Source organism: Osmia lignaria, chromosome 4 (genome assembly GCF_051020975.1).
Source record: "Osmia lignaria lignaria isolate PbOS001 chromosome 4, iyOsmLign1, whole genome shotgun sequence".
NCBI lineage: Eukaryota > Metazoa > Arthropoda > Insecta > Hymenoptera > Megachilidae > Osmia > Osmia lignaria.
Genome location: NC_135035.1, coordinates 4,924,171 through 4,939,988, shown reverse-complemented (window position 1 = coordinate 4,939,988; position 15,818 = coordinate 4,924,171). Strand labels below are relative to the sequence as shown.

Genomic DNA, 15,818 nt, shown 5'->3' with positions numbered 1-15,818 from the left:
AACGAACAATTCACTCACATTCCACCCATGTTTTACTTAATCTACTTGTACTGAATGGTTCCAAGCAAACAATATAATAATATTCAATAATGTTAGGACATTATGAATCATGGAGAATTCGACATGCGAGCACTGATTCAGCATGATCAGAGAAATGGTTATCTGCTGGCTGCATTGATAATTTAACGAGGGGCGTGTGATTGATTACGACAGTCCTGGACTACAATATTAGTAAATATCTGTCTTAATAATAAAATATTCTAAACAATTTAAAAAATTAATCTGAATTATTTCATGTTACAAAATTATATATTTCGTATTGATTTGATGGGTTATAATGTTAACAGATACGATGTTAAATTCTTGAATTAATTTGAATATATAAGGTGTTACATGCAACTGGGCCAAGTTATATCTCTTGAATCGTAGAAGACGGAGATAAATTTTACTAGAAAGAATTGAATAATACAGAACGAACCATCAATTACAGTATCTATCGATTCCGGAAGTGGCGGCATGTCAAAAATTTCAAGCTCATCTTCACTCGTTTAAACAGAATTGAATGTTTTTTTAAATCTTACTTGATGCATTTTTTTGGTTTAGGGTCACTTCAACTTCTGGGTTATTAGCGACCACGGTTGCTAGTTTTATATTTCGTGTGTGAGGTTTTGTTTGTGCACGAATTCGATTGCTTTCTTCAGATTTTCTTCGTTCTTGAATATTTGACTGACTTGGTTTGGAATTTGGAGTCGATTTCTTGTATCTTTTGTATCCTACTTGATGCATCATGTTAGGTATTCCGTATAATAAAACATTAAGGCATTTGAGTCGGAAACTGATTGTTTCAAAAAATATCTTAAGAAGAGCCTAATGGTATCTGCCTATCTCTCCCTAAGATATCTTTTAAATTGATAAATCTTCAACCCAAGTGCCTAATACTTTTTCGTAGGAAATAAAAAGACACTTTGATTGACGTACAAGAAAATATGTAATACCGTTTAAAAACTTCAAAATGACTGTGGCACTTTTGAAACCCCACTTCCGGAACCGATGCATGCATGAAAAATACTAGTTAATTTTTATTGACATTTAAGCTAATATCAACTTTTAACGCATGTATCTCGCAGATTGTAAGTAGCACAATTCAGCACAACTTGCAGAATTCGATTATCTGTCGCTGTTCGTAAGTTATACGAATATTAAATTTTGTATTCCTAAAAATTCAACATATTTTATCCTCAAAATGAATAGAGATATCGAGTTTCTATCGACGGCCCAACGTAACACAAGTTATCATAAATTATTTAAAAAAAAAAAAGTTTGTTTCGGCAAAAGTGCGGGACTAGTATAATTTTGTTTTTATTTATTTTCTAAATTGTTATTGACGTTATTGATCTCTCGTTTGCGGCAAAATTTAGCATAAACATAGCACAATACGGTACAAAAAAGAAAAATTCCAAATTCGAAAAGTGCGGGACTAACTTCACACACGTGACTTTTTGTGTAGAGTTCAGTAGCTCCGAGAATGTTCCTAATATGCAGTAATTGCATTTTACATATTATCATTAAACATTCTAATAAATCTTTTATTACTTCAAAGTGTTTTCCATCTGTAGGCCACGACTTCTCCAACAGGGAATGTTCCCTAGTACATAAAATAAGTAAATATAATTCAAATTATATCGTGTTTGGTCTTGTTTCAATAAGAAAAATCTCACAAATACATCAGTAAAAGTTTCATGTGAAAAAAAAAAAATTACATGGTTACATTGGAATTGTCTCATCAATATTTGAGCTTTTATCAGGCTACATTATTCGCTCGCCGAGCTTTGCTGTACCTCAAGTGCTGGGGATGGTTACCGGACATTTATCCAGTGGATCTCACCGGGTGCTTATCCAACTTATACTGTATTAACTTATGAAATTGTCATGGAAATGAATACGTGATTGTAAAATACTATCCAGTAGATAAATAATTTTGCAATTAGATATTAGGTGTCATATATTTTTTTTTAATAGATATAAACTATTGAGTTTTTTAATGGAATACAATGTACCGTTAATTTAAAGAATTCTTTATAATAATTAATAAATAAATATATTGAAATAATAATTAAACGGCATTTCATTAACTCTCAAATTAAATATTGTTGTAAAAATTAAAATCATTCGGAAGTTCAAATGTGTTTTACGCAAAATGTTAAACAAAATAAATGGTCTATGTTATTTATGGAATTTCGTTTCAATTCCACTCACCTTCTTAAGTGATTAATTTAGCTTTTAAGATTAACCTAGGAAAAAATCAAATCAACTTACGTGCAAACGCAATCGTTTTAAAGCGATGAAATGAACTCCCGATAACGTGTTCAATCTTCCAGGCATTTCTTACTGATATTCGTGTCACGTTAAGTAATGATACATTTCTTCTCCATACATTGTGAAAAAATTTCCTCACTTTCTTAAATATTATATAATTTAATATCCTAAAAGTATTTATTAATTAAATGAAATGTACCACTTTAAATGGAAATTTGAAACAAAAGGCTCTTTTCTGACGAATAAATATAAAATGACCTACTTCTTAGTTTCATTTTATTTTAAAGAAAGTGTCTAATAAGAATTTTAATAGATCATTAAAAAAATATTAAGTATGTTTTTCAAAAATTGTTACAGCTAAGTATAATTAATAATGAAATTTTAATTGATTTATTATCAAATTAACCCTTTCGTTATCGTTGTTTCTGCCAAAAATTATTACCCATACAATAATAATAATTGTACACCAGTAATCAAATCAAATTTCTCTAAAGAAAATCCTAAGAAATTCTCAAAATCTTAATTTCGATGGCATTATTATCAAAGTAATTTAGAAAAACAGTAATATAATATTTAATCGTTAAACATTATAAAATTTAGTGTACAATTGAGAAATATGAATTATGAATAAATATTAATTCAAATTTTCCCATGTAAACGTTTACATGCAAGTGATATGGCCAGACTTCTGTGGCGGATTATCGCGTTGTCCGGGGAGGTTTTCCGGGATTTTACATTTTTCTAGAGGTTACATATTATGTGCGATCGAACTTGAGGGCGGGCAATAAAATTGACGATTGTCAGAAACTCGGTTCGGATGGAAGGACGACTAACGGCAAAGATTAATGAAGGGACGTTTTCTTAGTCCTTGAAGCTAGAAGGTTATTTTTCCCTCTTCCTCATTTTTCCCTGGGAAGACCTTTTTACGCTCACGGAAAAACGGCAGAACGTTCCGAACAGTCGCTACGAGCACCTCGTATATCGCACGCCATCAGTTAAAATCTTGTTATTAAAGTTAATAATAAATGTTATTATTTATTATTGTTTGTCACGATCATTGACATTGCTTTTTTTTTTGTTTATGGAAGAGGAAATACGTTTATGTACGCGCGGGGTGCTCCCCCTGTCGCACTATTCGGCTAAGTGTGGGACTTATACCATCCAGAAGGGGTGATACACTACCCACTAAAACCTCTCCCCTGACGTGGGCCGTCGGTACCCTTTCATCCTTTGGAGATATCCCAGGAATACCGACAGTAGCCGCAATGACGCTTCCCTTTAGCCGCAATCCGCTTCGCAAGCGTGAGGGATTACGCATCCACACCGTTGCACCTCCAATCAAGCGGTTAGGACATTTCCAATCTGCACAGAATGCGCACAGGACTTTTTCTTCGGCCACGGTCAGGAAGATCATTGACATTACACGTCACATCCTAAACTTCTATACATATATATATGGGACCCTCTTCCATAGATCGTCATTCTCCTCGGGAATGCCTAGAATCCGGGACATCGCTATTTCTTGGGGAAGCCTGGTTAGATCGCAAATATACATTACAATATCCACTTAAATATCCGAGGGTAAATAAAATAAGTTTTTTCCGTATACTATAGTTGCAATGAGAAATGGTTAGATTTCAATTGAACAATGATATAAGAATTAAAGGAAAATTACTTCTTTACTATGTATTGCCACTAAAGGTTGTTATCTTTGCTGTTGATGCTACATTTGATATACAGTATAATTAATGTAGTTAAGATTATTTACGTTTCAAGCAATTGAATTTAATATTCTTAAATATTAGATTGCATTTATAATGAGGTTATTAACGACGATAATGATATCTTGTTATCATACATGATTATACACATTATTATGGATTTGAAATTACAATCTATAAAAAATAAAAAATACAGTAATACTCTCGTTATTAAGCTTAATTCTATGTAATATTCAAATTACAGTTACACATTTACCGTGTAATTATGTATATCTAGCTTGATAATTTGAAATCCATCACCGATACTGATATGAAAGAAATACCAATGAGAAATTACAGTAGACTCTCATTATATTGCCACGTGAGCGATTTGATCTACATACGAATTTTCACGCATAGTAGTGTCGATTTTGTACTATCATTGCGAAAAATATAAATGAAGCATTACGTTTTTTGCAATAAAAGTCGTTAGCAATGAAAAAAAGGAAAATGTTTTTCTAACAGCACCAATCGGGAGACATACTCTACAAGATGCAGAAGGTTCTGTTCCGATTGGCCCATCCGTCTTGGAGTAATCGGCGAACATAAAGAACAAAAATACTGATCGAATTGAGTAACCTTCTCCTTTTTCGAAATCGATTAAAAATTAAATAAAAGAGAGTTTTATCGAATACGGCTGTAAGTTTTTTTTTATTCAAGAAAAAAAAAGAACTTTTTTTTATTCAAGAAAAAAAAAGAACTAACAGCACGCGGAGTTCCCAAGCGGTCACCCATCCAAGTACTATCCGCGCCGAACTTAGCTTGACTTCGGTGATCGGACGAGAACCGGTAGTGGTCCTAAGTCGTATGGCCGTTAGTTGAAAACAGAGGGCTTACTACTGGAGAAAACCGTTAAAAACCGAGGAAATATACAAGATAATTAAGAAAGCAATTGGTTGTTCATATCCGTGGTATTCCATTACATAATCTACTGCAATTCCGTAAAATAAAAATGTGGTTAATACAGTTGTATTTCCGAAAATCTGTCGATAAATTTTACAAAAATATAGATGTTATGCTATACTTTGTACTTTATCGTATCCAGTCTTTCGTAGTTTCTATCCTTAAAGATTAACCTACTTATTATACCTATTTACATGTCTTATGTATATTATAATTAGCATAATATATTTCATGGAACTTATTCATACTGCGGTTTATTTAATTTCATATACGATTTATATCTACTTATTGTCATTTTATGTAGAAAAAACAGAAACAAAAACCTACTTATTGCAAGTTCAGCGCGTGAGCTGACCCTGTTTGTTTAATTCCTAATTAGCCTTGACATCTTCTAAATCTATGCATTCTGTTATTCTAATTCTAAATCACCGAAGGGATATTTGTGCTTAATTCTTTGGTCCTTCATTGCGCTAAGGTAATCGTGTATTATATTGTCTAATAATGGATTATTCTTTAATTGCGCATCGACGAATCTTTGAGCAATGTCTTTTATATAGTCTCCTAGGTAACCTATTTCTGCACCTCTATGTAAGTCTTTAATTTTAATATACCTATCTTTATTTAATATTAACTTAAGACATTTGTTTTGAAAGCGTTGCAGCGTTAAAATGTTTGATTTTGCAGTGGTTCTCCATATAGGTGCAGCATACATTATTATTGGTCTGATGATACCTTTATTATATTAGTTTTTTATTCCTACAACTTAATTTAGAGTTTTTTATCATTAGTGAGTACAAGTTTTTTGTAACTGCGTACCCTTTCATCATTATGCTTTTGATATGTTCTCTATACATTAATCTAGGATCTAATACTACTCCTAGATATTTTACACTTGACTTTATTTGTACTGTCGTGTTGTTTATTTTTATTGGAGTAAAAATTTTATCACCGGTTCATTTTTTGGAGAATACTATAGCTTCGATTTTTTCCGCATTTAAGGATATTTTCCATTTTTTGTAATATTGTTCTAATTGTGAGACGTGGATCTGAATTTGTTTGGCAGCTATTGTTGCATGAAACGACTGTGCACATATTGCTGTATTATCTGCGAATAAAGGTAATTTGGTTTTTAAAAATGTTGGTATATCATTAATAAAGATGATAAAAAGTATTGGCTCTAATATCGATCCTTGTGGGACACCTGCTGTAATTGGAGAAAACCGTTAAAAACCGTGCTTGGTATGCCATTTATTTATTGTTACTTTAAATTTTCTATTTGTCATGTAAGAATGAATTAACTTTATCAAAACGGGCGGAACCTTGTATTGTATTAGTTTATATATTAATCCATCAATCCATACTTTATCAAAGGCTTTTTCAATGTCCAAGAAAAGCATAGTTGTTACTTTATTATAATTAAATCCTTTGATGATGTCATTTGTTAATCTAAGTAGTTGTTGTACCGTATTATGTTTTTGTCTAAATCCAAACTGCTGTTTTATTATTATACTATGCTTCTATCATGGTTTCGTAGCCTTTGTAGAATTATTTTTTCCGTGACTTTAGCCATTGTGGGTAGTAAACTTATGGGTCTATAACTTACTGGTTTAGATTCTGGTTTCCCTGGTTCTAGAATCGATATCACAAGCGCTAATTTCCATTGCTGCGGAAAATAACGAAGTTTTAAGACTGCTTTTAATACTATGTTTTGCATCTGATCAGAACCAAGTGCTTTCATTGACGGCAATTTCTTTATGACTTCTCGTACTTCTCCTGGCGATGTGATGAGGCTTTTCCATTCTTCGGTTCTTTCTTCATTTTCCCATAGGAAGTCTGTTACATCTTCCATTATTTGTTCCTGTTCGTACGTGTTTTGTATCAGATCTATAGAGTGGGCTTTCTTAAATTGGGCTGCCAGTAGATTAGCTTTTTCCTTATCAGTTATTGTTGTTATATTGTTATCCTGAAGTACAGGGATGGGACTATATGTCTTTTTTAATGCTTTCGTCATTTTCCAGAGTGAGTTATCCTTAGGGTTTAATGTTTCTAGCTTATTTTCCCATATTTGATCTCTATGTTTGATTATTCTTTCTCTGACTAATCGTATGATATTGTTGCGCCGGGGAGTGGAGCTAGCACTTTCCATCGTAAAATAAATAGAGACGAAGCAAACTAGACTGTCTATATTTCGATTACAAAGGAGTTCTTAAGCAATAGATCCGTACAGGTCGGGTTCCCGAAACATTCTGATTATCAAAAGCCGCGCGGTTGTCTAAGAGACCTCAAGCATCCGGTGACGTGTTTCCGCTCGAAACTTGGAATAGCTTCACATCGTGATTCGTTGACAGCTTCGGACGGAGCAGTCGATGGCTCTTTCGATACATCAAGAAGCAGTCGATGCATCGAAAGAGCGGAAACTTCTCACCGTCGCAACAATATTGTTGAATTGCGTTTTTAAATGTGGTAGTCTTAATCTTTGCCATATTTTCCGCATCCTGTTTCTTCTTTTGATTAATTCCACTATTGCTGATGGTAGTTCGTCTTTGATTAGATTTATCTTCTTCCTTTTGATGGTCTTCTTCATGCCAATCTGTATTTTATCTGTAAGATCGTGTACAGCTTTTTCCAGTTCATCATTTGCATCTATTTTGTTATTGATTATTATGTTTTGATCCAGTACATTTTTAAACTCTGGCCAGTCAGCATGTTTGTATGTGTAAACTGTTTTTGGTGGTAGTTTTCTTAATGCGTTCCCAATCGTGAAGGTAATCTATGATCAGAGTTTAACTTATTTAAAGCTGCAAGTTGCGAAACTGAAAGTACATTTTTGTTTATTACAATATCTATTGTTGTGGGTTCATCTGTGTATAATATAGAACAGTTATTATCTTGCAAGTATTTATATAATACTCGTCAATTTTTATTATTAATATGACACCTCCATGCCTTGTGTCTTGCATTTAGATCTCCAACAATTAGCACTTTATTTCCTGTTCTTATCAGTCTGTTTATATCTCTCTCTGTAAATATATTCCTTGGATTATTGTATACTGCTATAATCGTGATATTATTTTCGAGGGTAACTCCTATATATACTCTATTGACGTTCCCAAATTTGGGGTGATAATCTTGTGAGGTATGCTTTGTCTAATAAGCATTGCCACACCTCCAGCCGAGTTTTGCCTGCATCTTTTTATTGCCACATAGTTTTTGACTTTTAATTTGTCAGATTCTTTTAACTTTGTTTCGTTAATATCAATCTTATGTGTTGATAGGAAGTTAATTAACTCCTCCATTTTGTTTCTTATTCCATTAACATTCCAGGTACAGGCTTTTAGATTGTCCATCGTTATTCAATTTTTTGACAAAATTGTACAAAATATTGAAACTTTTCAATATTATTGTTGCATGTTGCTAATTGTACATTTAATTGTTTAACTGATTCCAGCATTCTTGGTATGTTTATGAATTCATTTAACTTTTTTATTTCTGCTGTGAGCTGTACTGTGATGGTTGGTCACACTGCGTCAACTAGTCACTAGAATTTTTGTGTGAATGTTGGTAGCCAAGCAGCCCGCCAAAAGGGGCTGGGAGAGCGTTGTATCACTTCCAAGCTTGATGTGCATACGCAGTCACGTGTATCTGATATAATTAATAAATAGCTAGTATTTGTCGTAGATGACTTGTGTTACACCAATTATTACAGTACTAACTGTGTGATTTCTTCAAAGTTGGTCTCCCGCCTTTTCTGATCCTGTACAGTTTTTGTTGGTTTATTAAACCATGCATTACTTATGTCTGCAGTCGTTGTATGTTGTGTTGTAGAAACTTTGTGCTGCCTTGTTGATGTGAGTTCGGGAAATTGATCCATGTTTTTTGCATTCATTTCACAGATTTTAGCTTTATTATGTTTGTTTTGTGTATCTGATTTCCTTTCTTTATTTATTTTTGAGCTTTCTAACCAAGAGAGTCTATAAATATACGCTACACAAGTAGTCGCATTTGCTGGATATTCGTCCTTGCAGTTTACACATTTGGCTGGTTCAATTCTGGGCTTTGTGCAGTCCTTGGTGTGGTGTTTACCAGCGCATTTCAGACAGGCTGGTTCAGCATAACAGTTTGTTGCAGAATGTCCCCACTCTTGGCATCTGTGACATTGCATTATTTTTTGCTTAGTTATATAATTACTCCATGTCACTTTAGTATAGCATAAATATTTTATTTTGGTTTGTAGCGCTTTTAAATTTATTGAAGGTGGGACTGCAACCATATATAATGGTCTTGCTGTTCCCCTCATTCTGTTTACATTCATTATGTTGATGCCTGCTTCTTTAAGCTCATCTTGTATGTCTTCTATTGTTACTTCATTATGTAAACCATTTAGCACGTAGACCCTTTTCTTCTCATCCTTCCTTGTATAGGTATGGAAATTGATTCCCCTCTCCTTCCATATACTTTTTAAATTTTCATAATCTAGCAGTGTCTGGAGATGAACACTGACACTGCCTTCGCTATATTTAATATGAAACTTTTCTTTCACAATGGCTTTAATTAATGATATGAATTTCTTGTGATCCTGAGCATTACTGTGCATTATCAATGGGGAAAACTTTTTTATGTTATTTCTATTACTAGATGCACTAGTGGTATGTTGAATTCCACTACCTGTTTTTTCTGATTCCATATCTTTCAATGCAGCAAACCTACTGGACGTTTCCACTGGTGTTCTGATATAGCCTTTTTGCTTCCACCATTTCTTCTGTACTTAACCATTTACGTTTACATGTAACAGCTGTAACAGAATTGAATGTACCATTATCATTATCATCTAGAGCTATACTGTTATGACATTCTAGTATTTTGTTTAGCGTGTCGTGATTTGACGACACCACGTGGCTGTTGAGGTCATGTTTGTCCTCTATCTTCAATTTGTTGCTCTTTATTGTCTTTTTAATAACACTGTATTATTTTTAATGTCTTATATAACTCAAACACATGTATACAGGGTATTCCGTAACGTATTTTCACCCTCTGAGATGATGGTAGGTGGGGTGATTCTGAACAACTTTTTCCTTTGCGAAAAAGTGCTACCTAAGTACAATAAACGATTTTGTGCGGTCGTTTTAGTGATAAAGTCGACCCCAAAAGGGGCGACGTAAGTGCAATACCTAAGTGCAATAAATCAGGCGAGTTCACTAACCCGACCATGAAATCAGCTGTTCTACACACGTGTTTCCTCGTCGAGTGATGAAGACCGACACAATAACCCAGGATAAACCCAGGTAGGAATTATCTGCTTTCAGCATAGCAAGTTAATTTAGGAACGAATGGGTAAATTTCATTGAAATTGTTTTAAAATTTTTATTAATTATTTCATTTGAAACATTTTTATTTGTTGTTTAGAATGTTTAGAATAAACAACAACTAAAAATGTTCAACCACTTCAATTTTTTTATTGTGCTATGCCAATGGGGCGCCGAGCCGTTCGTTCGCGACCTACGTCAAGCCCCGCTTTCATAGCCGATGCTGCCGTCCCTGAGCCCGCGCGCTATACGCGCTCGGATTGGTCAGTGTTTTTGCTTAATAATTCAAAAAGGAAACTTCAAACCACTTTTTCGCAAAGGAAAAAGTTGTTCAGAATCACCCCACCTATCATCTCAGAGGGTGAAAATACGTTACGGAACACCCTGTATATTGGTCCGACGAAGTAGGTTTTCTTTATTTGCTGGTATTTTGAGTGCTGGTAATTCAGTGGTTTCTTTTCTTCTGAAGATTTTATTTATCTCATTGAACATTTTATTCGGTTGTTTTGTGCTTATTTTACCGATTCTGTTGAGTCAATAGCTGTTAACTCTTTTATCTACTTCAGCGTGTATCGTTTTCTTTATAGCTTGGATCTTATTATCTATTGCTCTTATTATATGGTTGACGTGAGGACCTGTTTGTGAGATGAGCTATAATTTGTTCTGGATTAGCTGTTTTATTTTCTTGGTTGTGTACTTATCACTTGCGTTTTAGGGTTTGTTTTTTGGTATTGCCTGATCCATGGCTTCTGTTATTTTTTGTTGGATATTAAGTATTTGTTCTCCTGTCTGTGCTATTGAGAGATTCATGTCTTTTTCTATGTTCAGGTCGCATGATTTCAGAATTTGTTGGAATTTATCCCATTTTGCCTTGGGATAACAGAATTTGCCTATTGCATCGTTCGTTGTTAATATGTTCTGGCTCTGTATTTCCACTTGTGCTATGATTGCTGTGTGATCGCTTTCTAACTGTATCGTGGGGAGTTTATTGTCGATGCCATTTAGAATTTCTAACCTCGCGTCTGACAAAACTAAGTCGATGTATGATGCGTTTCTAGGGAATGAAGGTGTCTTCGAGTGATGGAGTTGTAGTCTGTATTTGATATCATTATTTTCTAACCAGTCCAGGAAGTTTATACCTCTCTCATCATTTATCCTGTTTGCCCACTTCATATGCTTTGCATTGAAGTCTCTTGCAACAATATAATAATTTGACTGTGATATCAAATTCAGTTTGTCGAACAATTTGTCAAGATCTGATCTGAATTTTTGTGCGGGTCCCTTCCTAGCATAGACGGCTACCAATATTAACTTATTGTTGTTTGCTATATTGAGACTTATTGCTGTAGTTCCTATTAATTCTGCTTCTGCAGTGTTAGCTACTATTTCATATTTTAAGTTCTTTTTTATTAGAATCGCTGTTCCTTCTGCTTTGCCTCCTGGTCTGTCGCGTCTGATAACATTATAGTATTTAAAATATAGAGTATGTCTTTCTTTTAAATGTGTTTCATTTAGAAGAGCTACGTCTGGCTTATGTTTGTCTAACAGTAATGTAAGGGCTATTTTTTTTGTATTACTTACTATTGAATTTACATTTGCTGTTAACAGCTTTAGTTTGCATGGTTGTGAAGATATGCTATTGAATGTATTGATAGGTTCTTAGCATGTCTGCCATCTATTTTATTTGTGTATTCATTGCTTCAATTGTACTTGCTGTTTTCTATTGATTTTTCTATTTTGGTTGTCCTTGCTTCTAACATGACTATTTGCTTCTGATCCTGGATCCATGGTGTATGTGTTGTATGCGCATTTGAGAAACCAAATGTATTGAGTGGCGTTGTGCTTGGGAGCATCTCCTGTTTTTTATTACCTGTAGCCCTTGCATATGAAACACCTACCTTGGTAAACGCTGGGTTAAGTATTAGTTTTTCTACAGTTTTATTTACTTTACTATTTTGGTTCTTAATATTAAGTTTGCACTCTTTAAATTTGGGGCAGTCCTTGTAAGAAGCAGGATGCCCTTCTGATATACAGTTGACATAGAAGAGCTTCTTGTTAGGTCCTTCCGTGTCCTGATTAATTTTACATTCACCAGGGTATTACGCCCCGGCGGAAAATTGAAATTTGTCCGCCTTGCGTCCCTTATCAAGCCCTTTGGGTTACGAGAATTTCTCATGTGAGGGACGTGAGGGAGATGTTTTTCTTTTCCGCCAACCTTTTCTATTCCTCCTCGACCTTGTGCATCCTTGTCAAGCCCTTTCGGGTTGCGAGAATTTCTCATGCGAGGATGTACAAGGGAGGGTTTGAGTTTATAATAGTTTTATAATAATAGTTTCAATAGTATTCGTAACCCTCCTTGGAACTATCGTCGCTCAACCATAGTAATAGCAATAGAATATATCAACGCACAAAAACTCGAGTTTGCTCGAGAGAGACAGAGACATAAACATCAGCGCTACGCAGTTAGCCAGTGCTTCACATTACGGGAATTTCCCCGGTTAACTGCGAAGGAATAGGAAAACCGTGATAACTTCTTTTGTAGAACGCTCTTTCTCTCTCTTTTGCACAAAGCGCCAACCGGTCCAACAAGGATCATTGTTATATGAACGAATATCCAAAGAAATGATAGTCTGAAAGAGTGGATGAATGCAAATGAATTTAGACAATGAGAGAAAGGAATGAGAACCCTTGCGAAAGTGAACGTCGCGAACGTTCGAAATCAAGGGTCGTTTAAGGCAATAAACACTATTGTATCGCAAATTCCGAGAAATTGCCTGGCGAAAGGACCTAACGGCAAATTTGAACAAAGGAACGTTCTCGAGGGAATGTTCGTTAGACTGAAATTGTTTAAATTCATTAGAAAGCGAATGCCGAATCCACCTAGCGAAATGCATTAAGATTCAATGGAATGCATAAATTGTTACGACATTGTAGTCATCGAAATCGCATCGTCTATTGCCAAATTATCATAACCTTTTAGTAACTTTCGTTGCAAATGAAAAACGAATAATTTTGATCCTATGTCAAAGTAAACCTACACGGGTAACGGCATAATCATTAAAAGATTATATATTTCATTCCAGTTAGTATTTGCAATTCAAACAATAGTTATTATTTCAATATCCTACGAAATTTCGAATAGGATAATACTGCGTAGTTTCTGGAAACCGTTGAGCAGTAAGTAATGGCGACGAAATAGAAAAGAGAAAGGAACACCAAGGAAAGGGATGAAAGAATTTCGTCTAGCTCGAGCATCTTAGCCAATCACCGCGCACGCGACGCTGCCGAAAACGTACCCCGATTCGTCAAACCGTCCCCTCCAAGGACGACGATCGCGCGACGAGCCCTTTAGGCATCGATCGCGCACGAAATTTGTCACTCTTGATCGATCAATCGTAAGTACGTGATCGGGAGCCCGTGTGTCCGAGAGACAGAGTTATTTGTGAACTACGCGATATTTTCTCTGCGGCAAAGTTCTCCGCGTAGCGAGGCAGAGTGTCGTGCGAGTAAAATAATGCGAATTAAAAATAAGGACTCATAGACGCGCACGTTAAATTTTCCTTCTACCTAAATTTCTATCTTTTTCTTTTCCTTTTAAATCGTTTTGCTCGCGTAATTATCGTATTAACTTCTCTCGTGTTTTATAAATCATTTAATCTGGTAATTCGTCCGTTTGATTCAATTTGCGCCGCGACAAGTGCGTGATCAAAATCTTTGGTGTTCCAGATCATCAAGCGAACACAGAGCATACAGACAAGCGTTAAATATTATCTTGTATTATAAAACAGCGGTTCGGTAAGTCGATCCTATTACATTTCTCGATCACGACGGTTTCCATTTGGCAAAACGAGCGATCTGATCCAGCCTTCCGGGGTTACGAGAGTGTCTCGTGTCAGATCGTTCCATCAATCGAGGTATCGAAATATTATAATTTTTAAGTGTGATTATTTCGTTCGTTGTTTCAAAAAAAAGGGGCACCTTAGTCCAACCCTCCGGGGTTACGAGAGTATCTCAGGCTGAGGTGCTATCCTCGCGGTTAAGAACCATCATTTTTCCTGTTAAGCTAAGTTTTGAATTAACAATTTAAGAGACGAAATAGTCTAACACGCTCACACGATCGGTTAAATATTGTACATGCTTCAACTTGTGGTTTCAAAGAGTTGTTTCCGATTAATTTATTTTGTCAAATATTCTTAAGCATCTTTACCTTTCTTAATATTTATCTAAACTGGTATTTTTCTAAATTTAGTAAATTTTCATAATCAGTTCAAGTTCAAATTCAATTTTTCTGTCATTACTTACACCTTCAATTTCTTTTGCAATTAAACCAGTTTCATTACTTAAACAGTGTCATATTCACTTTCGAACGCATACCTTCATCTTTTAGTTTTAAAAACCACGCTTACTAACATATACAGTTTCAAGGAGGGACCCAGAGCACTGACGAACCCAACGGAAGACTAATAATCTAATTTCCTTAAAACCTAACATCACGTTTACATCACGTTTCGTCTTTCCGTCTTTTAATCGTTTTGAACGTAGAGAACGCTTAACGGCGTTATACACGTTCAAGACTGGTGGCAGTAAATACCAACCATCGCGTCAAAATCGGGAGAAAGAAATGGGGGATAGTTTTGCAACCATCTAATTGTAATTCATATCTCTTATTTTATTACTTCCCTTTTACGTTGCGCCGTCGCAAGCGCAACGTAACAAGGGCCATGGGGTTCATTACATTTTATACATTTGTAATTCATGTTACAGTTGCTTGCTGTATGGCCATATCTTTGGCACCTTTTGCATTGTGTGTCACCTTTCTTTATTAGTTTTTCCCATCTTATTAGATGTCTGTTGACATGTTTAATATTATTTAAATTATTTAGGTTACTATTAGAGCTTATCTGTACTAGATATATGGGCAATGGTCTATTTTCTCTAATGGATCTTGTAGTTTTGAATTTGTCAACTTTGGTGAAGATGAGATTCTCGTCACTTACTGCTTCTAAATCATCTAGGATTTCTTTTTCTGTGAAAGACTGTGGTAAACCTTTTAAAAGATATAAATGGTTCTTTATAGCTTTCAGAGTAAATGTGTAGTAACAAGTGTTAGCGCAGGTTAGAATCCCTTTTACTTCATCAATGTTTTCTTTTGATTATGTTTTATATTACTTATACGTTTTATGTGAAATTTATTCTTTGTTTTTTTCTGGAACTAACTTTATTGTGTCTTTAGAGTCTTGGTAGAGGATATTTATAGGTGGTGGTTTACCTTTTAGTACTGGGTCTACATTTCTATTGTTGCGTGTACTGACTTGGTCCTGATTTAGAAGTTTGGGTTTAGCTGTGTGTGGTGGTGCTGGAGTTGATGCAGATGATGTTACAGATGATGCAGATGTTTGCGGATGATGCTGGGCTGGCGTTCCCTTTTCTTTGTCTCGGTTGATCTAATTTTTCTTCCTCATTACGGTTTGGAATGATTCTTCCTGCTGTGGCTTGTTTTGTGCAGGGTTGCTAGATGCCATAGCTGTGGTTTCCA

At 34.9% G+C, this 15,818-nt stretch overlaps 1 non-coding gene across 1 annotated transcript; it reads right to left on the bottom strand.

Moving 5' to 3' along the window:
* Positions 1–4,774: 4,774 nt before the first annotated feature.
* LOC117603609 (5S ribosomal RNA) lies at positions 4,775–4,895 on the bottom strand. Its single transcript, XR_004581254.1, has one exon. It is a non-coding gene; the product is annotated as a 5S ribosomal RNA (ribosomal RNA).
* Between the last annotated feature and the right edge of the window lie 10,923 nt (positions 4,896–15,818).